The sequence below is a fragment of the Tursiops truncatus genome, chromosome 14, assembly GCF_011762595.2.
Source record: "Tursiops truncatus isolate mTurTru1 chromosome 14, mTurTru1.mat.Y, whole genome shotgun sequence".
Lineage (NCBI taxonomy): Eukaryota > Metazoa > Chordata > Mammalia > Artiodactyla > Delphinidae > Tursiops > Tursiops truncatus.
The window spans coordinates 57,368,381-57,380,938 of record NC_047047.1 but is presented as its reverse complement, the minus strand read 5'-3'; the positions used below and the strand labels follow the sequence as shown (position 1 = coordinate 57,380,938).

General features: G+C 42.7%; 1 protein-coding gene across 17 annotated transcripts in view; it reads left to right on the top strand.

Annotated features, from left to right (window-relative positions):
* TMEM178A (transmembrane protein 178A) overlaps nucleotides 1-12,558 on the top strand; it is a 249,199-nt gene that overhangs the window by 17,234 nt on the left and 219,407 nt on the right. For 16 of the 17 annotated variants that reach the window (XR_012325735.1, XR_012325727.1, XR_012325738.1 and 13 more), the window contains exon 3: nucleotides 2,278-2,369. The exons of the other annotated variant lie outside the window; for it this stretch is intronic. The gene's annotated coding sequence lies outside the window, so the exon portion shown is untranslated. The remainder of the gene's footprint in view (nucleotides 1-2,277; nucleotides 2,370-12,558) is intronic. 17 annotated transcript variants of the gene reach the window in all.

The following is a 12,558-nucleotide window of genomic DNA, read 5'->3' as shown; positions in this document are numbered from 1 at the left end:
CAAAAGATTCCTTTCTGTATGATTCCATTTATATGAAATTATAGTAAAGACAAAGGTATAGTGACAGGACACATGTCAGTGTTGCTAGTCATGGGGTGGGGAAGGAAATTGACTTCAAAGGACAAAAGGGAACTATATCATGAGTATGATGATGATTACATTATAGAATACATTGTAAAATTCATAGACTTGTACTCTTAAAATTGGTGAATTTCACTGTATGAAAATCATATCTCAATAAAGTTGACCCCCCCCCAAATTGGTCAAAGATTTGAACAGGTACTTCAAAAAAGAGAATATCCAAGTGCCCAACAAACATGTGAAAAAGCACAAAACCAGAAGATGTGAAGCAGCTGGAACTCTCCTACACAGCTGGTGAGAATATAAATTGGTACCACTTTGGGAAGCTATTCGGCAGTTTCTAAGAAAGCTGAATATGTGCATAACCCATGACCCAACAATATTAGTCCTATTTGTAGGAATCAAAATTTGCAAACAACCCAGGTATCCATTCAACAGTAGATAAATGATGTGTATCTGCACAATGCAATACTACACAGAATGAGAATGAATGAACTACTGCTACACGTGGATGAAGCTTATAAACATAATGTTGAATGAAGGAAACCATAGCCAAAAGGCTGCATTTATTTAAAGTTCAAAAACAGAAGAGATTAAATTATGGTAATAGACATCAGGATTGTGGTTATGTGACAGAAGGTTATAATTGGGTGGGTGCATAAGGGGGCTTCTAGAGTGCCAGTAGCGCTTTTTGATATTCGTACTGGTTATATATGGGTGTGTTCACTTTGTGAAAATTCATTGAGATTCTACCCTTATGATCTGTGCCATTTTTATTTATGTATGTTATATTCAATAAAAGGTGTATTTAAATAGTTACAATCACATGAATACTTGTATAACTGTCATAATGTAGACTTTGAACTAAGTAAATTCTATTTATCTGAATTTGCCCAATCTAAGAATATCTTATAAATGGAAATCTAAACATTCAAAATAGAAAATTACTTGTAGTACAAAAGCACCTTTCACTTTACAAAGCAACACATCAAATGCATGAAAGGAACAAGGATAACACCATAGCAGATCCATTTTTCAATTTTGTAAATTTATCCTAAGGAAAGAAATAATCCAACAGAAGCACAAAGCTTGCTGTGAAAATGTTCATTTTAAATATATGTCTGCTAGCTAAAATCAACCCAAATATCCAACCAGTGGATCAAGATTTAATAAATTATTATATACCAGTACAAGATGATAACATACATTTAAAATGATGAATAGACTTTGTAGAAACACTAAAAGTTTTTGCAGGTACAGCATTAGGTAGAAAAATATAAGATGATAGGTACACCATGATTCTAACTATGTGAAAATGAACCAATGGGTAATATGAAAAAATTAAAAACTTTTCTGTTGGAATGATAGATTTATGGATATTTTTTGGGGGGTGAGGGGATAACCGCCACCCTCCCCCCGCCCCCACCCCAGCACAACAGAAATATTTTCTCTATTATTTGGATCAGTTAGAGTTCTTTTGTTGCAAGCAACAGAAACTAGCTTAAATAAAAAAGAGACTTAGAGTCATACAGGAGTAACTTACAGAATCAAAGGAATTACTGAATACCCAAGAGGAAAGAAGAGGAACCAGAAAGGTTACAGAGATTTCAGAAACAGAAGTTCCCCGACAAATTCTCTAGGATTCTGCCTCCTGATGACTAGTTTTAAATACCTTCTTTCCCCCTGTGCCTCTACTCAAGATTCAAGAGAGAATCTGATTATTCTGGCCTGAGTCAAGTATCCACCTTGTCCTTTGGCAACCAAATCAGAACAACCTGGAATTGGAGAAAGGCTCTTCTTTAAGGAAGAGGGGTAGTGTTGTTACTAGAAGAACAAGGAGTAGAAGGGTACTGGGTGGGCCCAAACAGCAGTTCCATGAAATCATACATCATATTTTCAGTAAATCAGAATACTACTACTTTTTCTCTTATATTAAGTGAAAATATGCTTATTGTAAAAAATTTGCAAAATTCAGTAAAGTGTAAGGTAAGGGACTAATGCAAAAGCAAGCATCCTTTATCCCATTATCCATAACCCTATAGTAATTATCTACTGCTGTATAATAAATTATTCAAAACTAGGATGTCTACAAGCAGAAAGTAGATTAGTGGTTTGCCTAGGTCTGGGGGGAGTTGGGAGACTGGGGGATAATAGCTAAAGAGTACAGGATTTCTTTTTTTTTCTTTTTTTTTTCAGGATTTCTTTATAAGGTTCTAACATTGGATTACGGTGATGGTTGTACAACTCCAAATATACTAAAACCATGAACTTTCAACAGGCGACTTATGGTATGTGAATTATATCTGAATAAAGTTGTATTTAAAAATCCTAGTGTAACCAACTGTCCCAGTTTGCCCAGGACCTCCCTGGTTTTAGCCCTGAAAGTCCCATATCCCAGGAAACCCCTCAGTCCTGGTGGGACCTGGACAGTTGATCATCCTACTCAAAATTCAGCAGCTTAGGGCTTCCCTGGTGGCGCAGTGGTTAAGAGTCCGCCTGCAGATGCAGGGGACACGGGTTCGTGCCCCGGTCCGGGAGGATCCCACATGCCGCGGAGCGGCTGGGCCTGTGAGCCATGGCCGCTGAGCCTGCGCGTCCGGAGCCTGTGCTCTGTAACAGGAGAGGCCACAACAGTGAGAGGCCTGCGTACCGCAAAAAAAAAAAAAAAAAAATTCAGCAGCTTAAAGCCATACACATTTGTTATCTCATAGCTTCTCTAGACCAAGAATCCAGGCGGAGCTTAACCATGTGGTTCTGGCTCAGGGTCTCTCATAAGCTTGCAGTCAAGTGGCAGCTGGGGCTGCAGTCACCTGAAGGCTTGACTTAGGCTGGGGGGTCTGCTTCCAAGTTTACTCATGTGGTTTTATCAAGAGGCCACAATGGGGACTTCCCTGGCGGTCCAGTGGTTAGGACTCCACTGCAGGGGGCCCGGGTTCAATCCCTCGTCAGGGAACTAAGATCCCACAAACTACACAGTGCAGCCAAAAAAAAAAAAAAGAGGCCTCAACGTCTTGCCACATGTGTCTCCCCATGGAGAGAGACATGGCAGCTGGCCTTCCCCAAGAGCATGTGATCTGAGAGAAAGGCTAACTTGGATGCTGTAGAGTCTTTTATAACCTTATCATGAAAGTTGCACGGCAGAAGTGATGACACTACTTCTGGAACAATGTGAGAGGGAACCACACAGCGTGTGAATACCAGGAGGCAAGAATCATTAGGCTGTCCTGTAGGCTGGCTCCCAACTCTAACCTTGTCAGCATTTTACTAACGTTTTGCTGATCTTTAAATTGTAACAGACCCAATTTAGAATAGATGGACAATTTAAGAGTGCAAGTATAATAGAAAAACATACAGTGATGAATACCTTTGCACATAAATTTTACTTCTCTTTCTGGTTATACAGCATAGATTTCTAGATGTGCAATTATTAGGGTACATGGCTTAAGCATCTTAAGACTTGTCATATATTGCCAGAATGCTTTTTGGATATTCGCAGTGTATCAGGGTGCTCATTTCACCATCCCCTTGCTAGCCTCAAATATTATTGTTAGTAGCTCTGCCAATTTCTAAGTGAAAAATTGTATCTCCTTGTTTCAGAGCACCTTTTTAATAGCGAGGTTGAACATTTTTCCATGTGCAGTGGCCCTTGCTAATAAATAAGCATGTAACAGGCCATAAATCCTTTCCAGATATATTCACGCTTTCATTTAATATTTATTGAGTGCCTAGTGTAAGAACAAGGAAATGTCTCTGTTCCTAAGATGCTCATATTCAAATGAGAGAGATGGACAAGGAAGCAGTTCAATACATTTTAATCTGAGGAAATATTTAAAAAGCACAGAGTCAAGAAACCATTGGGTTACTGGTGGAGACTGCAAGTACTTTTCTCTTGCTGGTGCATCAAATACAGAGCTGAGGGATAAGGGAGTGTTAAGAGAATCAAACCAGACAAGGGAGCTCAAATTAAATCTTGTTGGCCTTCTCAGCCTCATTAAAAAGGTTAGACTTTATCTCTGAAGGCAAAGGGAAAGCAGGGGTGAGCTGATCAGATTTGTGCTTTTGGAATTTCCCTTTGGCTAAAGTGTGGAGAAAGAATTGGAGAGGGGTAACAATCGAGGTAGGATGGCCAGATGGCAAACAACTGTAGTCTAGGAAGGCGTTGAGACTGGCCTTATCCCAGCGAGTAGCAGGAAGAATACTGAGGTTTAAGTAGCATCCCTTGTTTCAGCCTAGGTCTCTGAGAAAATGAAGCAATAAAAGAAAAGATAGGCAGATAGAGACTCCCCTGGTGGCTCAGTGGTTAAGAATCTACCTGCCAATGCAGGTGACACGGGTTTGAACCCTGGTCCAGGAAGATCCCACATACCGCGGAGCGACTAAGCCCGTGCACCACAGCTACTGAGCCTGTGCTCTAGAGCCTGTGAGCCACAACTACTGAGCCCGTGTGCCACAACTACTGAAACCTGTGTGCCTAGAGCCCGTGCTCCACAACAAGAGAAGCCACCTCAATAAGAAGCTCGCGCACTGCAACCAAGAGTAGCCCCTGCTCACAGTAACTAGAGAAAGCCCACGTGCAGCAACGAAGACCCCACGCAGCCAAAAATAAATAAATAAATTTATTGAAAAAAAAATATATATAGGCAGATGGACTCCAAAACCTGCCATTTATTGCTGAAAAAAACTACCATAGAGGTCTTAGCTTAGTGCGAGAGCCAGATGAGATGCTAAGTAAACCCCCAGATGAGGGCAAGCTTCTCTGAGGTGAATGTTGAGGTGTGCCACCTGGATCCCTCTTCAGAAATAAAGGACTTATTCCTCTGGCTGCCTGGAGGGCTGCTTCTGCCCTCAGCTAGCAGCTGTTTTTAGGGAGGGCCTTGGCTAAAAAAACCCACTAGCCCAGTTACGTCTCCTTGGGGTGGCCGGCATCCAATGACTGATCAGGGAGCAATACAAAGCTTTGGTCCCCCACCCCCAATCTGAGACAACTCTGGAAGGTCATCCGGGCTTTGGAGCTCCCCCAAGGTCAGCTGAGGCCTCTATTGAGACTGAGTCTCAGCTAAACTTCTCCCTTTGCCCAATCTTGCTCCTTTCTCTTCCCTTCCTGTTCCTGTTCTTCCCATCCTATCCTGTTTTTCACCTTCCTGTTTTTTTCTTCCCTTCCCTTTCCTTCCCCAAATATTGATTCCAGAAGCACTACCTCCTGCACACTAATATCTATCTCAGAACCTGCTTCCCAGTGAACCCAACCCGTGACACCTCTGGAGAATGCTATACCTGGAAGATTAGAATGTCTGTCCCCTGTAACTAGCGGCCAAGAGGATGAAGAGTGGCTCAGACCTAACGCACCCAGATAAATCAGGGGTCAGTCCACCTTCCCTGAGACAGAGTGCTTAAATGGCATGGAGAGATGCCAGGAGTTAACACCACCTATGTGTGCTCAACAAAGCAGGAAACATTAGGATACCATTGAGTGATATTAAAGAGATAGAATCACCAGGAATTAATGTATTGGATATAGGTGAGGAAAAATAGGGCCAGTCAAGAATTACTCCTAGGTTTCTCATTCAGGTAACGGTGGATGGTAGTGCCATGTAGTGAGATGAAAGAAAAAGCATTTATTTGGAGGAAAATATGAGTTCAGTCTGAGGTGCCTTTAGGATGTCAAGGTAGAGTTTTTCATTAGGCAATTAAAGATGAATATCTGGAGTTCAGGAGCGTGACCTGGAGTAGCAATACAATGTGTATGCTCATCAGTATATGCCTGGTAATGATGAGGATCCCACAAGGCCGACAGAGAAATAATTTAGGGAACAGAAGTCAATTTATTTTTTAAAAGCCCAACAGGGCTTCCCTGGTGGCGCAGTGGTTGAGAGTCCGCCTGCCGATGCAGGGGACACGGGTTCGTGCCCCGGTCCGGGAAGATCCCACATGCCGCGGAGCGGCTGGGCCCGTGAGCCAGGGCCAGTGAGCCTGCGCGTCCGGAGCCTGTGTTCCGCAACGGGAGAGACCACAGCAGTGAGAGGCCCGCGTACCGAAAAAACCCCAAAAACCCAACAATCTCTAGTGCTTTCAGAAACTTGAGAAGATATTACCTACCTAAAACAAGAGCAAGGATGTGATAAAAAGAATGATCAGAAATATGAGGAAGTCTTGGGAATGAAAATATGATTGGCAAAATAAAAGTTTCACTGGAAGGGTTAGAAGGTAGATCTCATAAATATCCCAAAAAGTAGAATATGAGAGAAAAGATGAGAGAAGTAAAGGATGATTTCAAAAGATCCAACAGTCAGTTAACAGTATCTTTATGTAGATCCTGTACTGGTTCTTTTTTTTAAATTAATTAATTAATTTTTGGCTGCGTTGGGTCTTCATTGCTGTGTGTGGCTTTCTCTAGTTGTGGTGAGCAGGGGCTACTCTTCACTATGTTGCGTGGACTTGTCATTTTGGTGACTTCTGTTGTTGCGGAGCGGGCTCCAGTAACTGTGGCACGTGGGCTCAGTAGTTGTGGCTCGTGGGCTCTAGAGCACAGGCTCAGTAGTTGTGGTGCACGGGCTTAGTTGCTCTGCAGCATGTGGGATCTTCCCGGACCAGGGATCGAACCCGTGTCCCCTGCATTGGCAGATGGATTCTTAACCACTGCGCCACCAGGGAAGTCCCTGTCCTGGTTCTTTTTATTATTTATATTCATCCTTGGTTTCTGGATCTGCTTTTAGTTCATAGAAGCAAAGGCTAGGGGCTTTGTGTTAGGCTGGAGGAAAGGATCTGGCAGAGGGGAAGGAATGGAGGGCGAGGTGAAGAAGGGATAACTCATGGGGTGCTCTCCCTGAGAAAGTTAAATGGGGTGGTCCTAAGCTCTGGTGCAGGGGCTCACCTTAAATGGCAGGATACCGTTGCTTTGTGCAGGGGTGGAAAAAGTGTGTGCAGGTGCAGATGACTTCATAGTCAGTGTCTTAGTCCTTTCAGGCTGCTGTAACAGAATACCACGGACTGGGTGGATTACAAACAACAGAATTTTATTTCTTACCGCTCTAGAGGTTGGAAAGTCCAAGATCAAGGTGCCAGCACGTTCAGTGACTGGTGAAAGCCCCCTTCTTGGTCCTCACTGTGTCCTTACATGGGGAAAAGGGCAGGAGAGCTCTCTGGGACCTCTTTTAGGAGACTAATCCCAGTTATGACAGCTCCATCCTCATGACCTAATCACCTCCCGAAGACTCCACCTCCAGATACCATCACACTGGTGATTAGATTTCAGCATATGAGTTTTGGGGGAACACAAACATTCAGTCTATAGCAGGTGACTGGAAATGGAGGGAGTTCTTTTCTGTTGGTTTCTATGTTCTCCGTGAAGTATGGGCACTGTCATCTGTTGAAGCTTACTGGGTGAGCAGGGCGGTTGGGGTGGGCTATGTGTAGGGAGCTCTGAGAAGTATGGAGATTTGGGGGAAATAGTCTAAATGAAGGATGAAAACAACCACCACCAAAAAAGCTGCATAGGGAAATAAGAAATGATTGCCAGGGTACTCCGAGGGCCCCGCTGAGTGGTAGGTGCGTTGTAACACCAGTGGAAAGTTGAGAGTAGATTGTGACAATCAGAGCTGAAACGAGGAACCTCTCAAAAAGAGGAGGCAAGCTAGTTTCATAACAAAAAGGTTCTCCTGAGAAAAGAGTCGCATAAATGAGAAAGAGAAAAACATCCTCCTATGAGTCACAGGCCTCACTTTCATCAGCTCCCTGGTCCTGCTTTGATGTTTACAAAGGGACAAGTGATTATCAAGGGGAAAGGTGAAGGGAATAATAAACCAAGGACGCAGCAGAAGGAAGCGACTACGGAACCCAAAGAAGGGAGGGGCCAGCATGCACCCAGCTGGGAGGAAACGGGGGAGAGGGCTTCCTGAAGCTCTCTTCATAGATCAGCCCCATCCCCGCTCACACAGAAACTCCCTACAGCGATCGGACACTTGGTTGTCTTCACTGCTCTACTCTCAGCATCTAGAACAGAGCCCGGCACCGCATAGGTGCAAGATAAACATTTGGTGAATGAATGAAGTCCATGGTGCAGACACAGGCTTTTTGAATGGCTGAGTGCACCAAAGTCTGCTGTTTTGTTTTTTCTTCCCCTCCTTTACAAAAAGTTTTCAAACAGCCTTTGGACCTGCTGGGGCCTTTTCCAAAGACACCTAATCCGACTGCTGCTCCGAAGGCCTTGCCGCCTACTTCCCAATCAGAACTGCCTCTCTCCGTCCCTGTTGGAAAGGGAGGCACAGCTTGCTTTGCAAGAACCTTGCATAGAAAGTGGTGAAATCTGGGCTGTTTTTCATCTTTTTCAGCCTCATTTCCTAAATTAAAGAAAGAGAGATGTAAGGAATCTTAGGAATATGAAACTTCTCTGGAATGATCTTTATTGAGAGGTGCTTGGAACCAGCTGAAATCCTGAAGGGCTGTCAAGGCAGCCACGAAGAAAGGAAAATGACAGAATCTAACTTCAACGATCGTAGCCAAACTCTGAAAAAGATATGTAGAGCAGCTGCTATTTTTTCCTTCCCAGAGTGGTTTGCCTTTCCCCTAGTTTAGTAATTGTTGTAAGATGGCTTTAGATTATTTTGGGGTAGAGGAGGAGAGGGAGAAAGGAATCCAGTGTTTAGGAAGTAGCATGATGTGGTTGGTGGTACCCTGGAAGCTGTGTAATTTACACAGCTGTTTTATCATACATGCTGACTTCCTCTCCTTTTAGGACACCCCCGACCGTTAAGTAGGGTTTTTATTTATGGCATTCTCCTAAGGAGATTGTTCACAGCATTTGGGTCCCCCTTCCCAGTTCAGTCTGTCTTTGTGGTCTGTAAATCATCTCTCCAAGGGCTTCATTCGTGGTGAAGGGATATTTTGTCTGCCCTACAACTACCAAAGAAGTGCAAGAAAAATTGCATGTAGTCAACCAAATGGGCGAGGAACACTTGGCTGCACTAAAGAATTTCCAGCCATGGTATTCTCAGCTTGCCCTTTTGCTGTGAGCAGTGCACAAAGTCCCCAGACATTTTCCCTGAAATCTCCACCTCCCCACTGGCAAGGCCAGAGGCACTGAGGGAACGGGGAGAGGAAGCTTGTAGAGTGGCGATTTGCTTGCACCCTTGTTCTCACCACATTGTGAGGTACCTGCTTCCGAATTGAGCTAGTGGTGAGAAAGGAACTGAAACTGATTTGCCCATGGTCGGTCTGCGTGAATGTTGACCCAGGACTGAAGCACAGAATCTCTGCACCCCGGCCTGGCTTGCGGCACACTGGGCTGAGTCACAGCTTCACCAGGAATGCAGCGCAGAGGCGCAGATGCCTGATCTGGAGCAGGCCTTTAGAAAGGGGAGGGTCTTTTCCTAAACAGAGTGAATGCCTACATTCACAGAGCTACAAGGGATCTTGAAAAAAAAAAAAAATCACACACTACAGGTAAATAAAGAATTTTTCCTTCTACCCCTCCTCTCACCTCCATTTCAGGTTTCTACTTTCCGCCAACACAGATTTCACTTTGGACTGTATCGTTTCATCTTTTCAGATATTTAAATATATGTATTATTTATCTGTATATTATATATTTTTATACATATGTGTGTATACACACACACACACACACACACACACACACACAGAATTAGAAAGAGAGAGAATTTTGCTTTGACCTGAATGGTATCATACAGTGTGGATTGTTCCCCAACTTGCTTTTTTTTTTTAATTTAGCCATGCTTTAACCACGCCTCTTGGAGATTTTTCTGTGTCAGTGTGTTTTAATTCTTTTTGACTGCTGCATACTCTTACATAAGCCAGATGCATCGCTATTTATCTAACTGATCCTCTTTTGATGATTATTTAGGTTGCTCTAGGTTTTCACTACTACGGATAGTACTTCAGTGAACAACCTCTTACCACTTTCCTTCTTGCACCCATGCAAGTATTTCTGTAGAGTAGATACCAAGGTTGTGAGACTGCAGAGTGAAAGGATTGATGCATCTACAGTTGGAAGGGCTACTGCCCAATTTGTTCTCCAAATAGGCTTGCCCAGTTTATATTCCCAGCAGTGGTTTAAGAGAGTACCTGAATTCCAATATGCTTGTCAGTGCTTGATATCAATCTTCTTACTTATTGCCAGTTAAATGTGGAAAATGGTATCCCCATGCTTTCATTTGCATTTCCCCCTAAAACGGTGAGACTGAGCATCTTTTCAAATGTTTGCCATTCACGTTTCCTCTTTTGTGAATTGCCTGTTCATGTTTTTTATCCATTTTCTATTTTGTTGGTCTTTTTTTTAAGGATCTGTAAGAGTAAGTCCTTTGCTATGTATGTTACCATGATCTCACCCAGTCTATCACTAGAATGTTAATCTCATTTATGGTTTCTTTTGTTGAACAGATTTAAAGTTTTGATAAAGTGAAGCTTCTTAACCTTTTCAATACTTTTCTTTATGGCTTTTGCATTTTGTATATTGTTTCAGGAGATCTTTCCTACCCCCAAGATCAGAAACATGGTCTTCTATACATTTTCTTTTAATAGTTTGATAATATCTTTGTTTTTTCACCCAAATCTATCTAGAGTTTATTTTAATAATGTGAGGTAAAAAAAAAAGTCACTTAATTTTTTTCCTAATAATAGCCAATTGTTTTAACATCACTTATTGAAGAGTCCATTCCTTCCCTTATTGTTTTGAAGTACTACCTTTATAACATACTAAATTCCTATAAACATGGGCCCATTTCTGGGCTTTCTCTTTTTTTCCATTGAGCTATTGATCAATTTTTGTTTTGTTGGAAATCTATTGAATTTATGGATAATTTGGGGACAGCTGTTATCTTGACAACATTAAGTCCTCCTATTCAGGTCTTTATCTAGGTTTCATAGCTTTTTCCTGTAGTTCTGGCACGTATCTTATTAGTTGTTTTGGCGGCTGTTTTCTAGTTTTTGTCGCTGTTGTGAATGGAACCTATTTTTTTCTCCTTATCACACTTTCTATTTTTAAAATAATTGGTCTACAGACTTTTTTTTTTTTTTTTTTTTTTTTTTTTCAGTACGCGGGCCTCTCACTGTTGTGGCCTCTCCCGTTGCGGAGCACAGGCTCCGGACGCGCAGGCTCAGCGGCCATGGCTCATGGGCCCAGCCGCTCCGCGGCATGTGCGATCCTCCCGGACCGGGGCACGAACCCGTGTCCCCTGCATCGGCAGGCGGACTCTCAACCACTGCGCCACCAGGGAAGCCCTATACTGACTTTTTTTTGCTTATTGATGTTGCATCATTGGTTCTAATAGGTTTTCAGCTAATTTTCTTGGGTTTCTGGGTAACTGATCATGTTATCTGGAAATAGAAACCACTACGTCTCTTCATGTGTTTTGTCAGGATTCTTTTAGGTAAGAATAACAGAAACCTAATTCAAATTAACTTAAGCAAAAAAGGGAAACTATGGGCTCACTTAACTAATAAGAAGCCAATGTGTCTGGATCCAGGTTATCAGATAATATCATTAGATCTTGGTCTTGCTTTCTCTGTCCCTCTAGTGTACTTCCCTCTGTCTTGTCTCCATTTTCTAGTCAGTATATCCCTGTAGTGCCAAGATGGCTTACATCATGTATTCTCTGAGCAAAAGCCAGAACTTCCTTTTTAGTGTTTACCTGTTGCTACCTGCCGAAATTCTAGGATGGTTTTGATTCTTTGATTTGGTCACATGCTCATCTCTGAACCAATCATTTCAGTAAGTGTGTTAGAATATACGTATAGACAGAAAGTAAGAGTGGTTCTCTAAGGAAAATTGGAATGCCATTATCAAAAGAAGGGGAAATAGATGCTCGGTAGAGCGAAAACAGAAGCTGTCCACTACCGTATTTAAACCTCTTTCAATATTTTCAATATTTAAATCTCTGATTTCTTTTCTTTGGTCTTATAACCTTCCCCTCCATTTTTTGTCTGGTGTGAATTCTTCTCCATGTTGTTGCTTCTACTTTTGGCTTGCTTTCTTCGCATTAGTTTCCTCCCTCCCTCCCTTCCTTCCTGCCTCCCTTCCTTCCTATGTCCCTCCAAACTCAACCTTCCCTGTTTAGTAGTTTTGTGGTTCCTCCATCTAGTTCCTGGGACTCCCAGGCCAGACCTTGATCTTATTCTATAGCATTGTAGATCCAATCCCTTCTCCAGAGGCAACTTCTGGCTGTGACACTGTGCCTTACACTTCCACCCTCCCTAGGTATGTCAGTTTGTTCAAGCCTGTAGTCCTAGGCAGCTGCTTTCAAGGGGGCAGCCCTGTCCGGCCCTTGATTTCAGGTGCCTCACATGGGAGATGTCTAGCCCTTAATACCCTGCATGAGTCCAGTTCCTGAATGCCTCTGTTGGCTTTTGGCCGAATCCTGCAGGTCTACAGCTCTAGGCCACTTACTGTATTATTTCCATTCCATTTCTGGGCAGCAGAGGTGTTTTTGAGTGTAAACATGTCTGACATCTCTCCCATTTTAT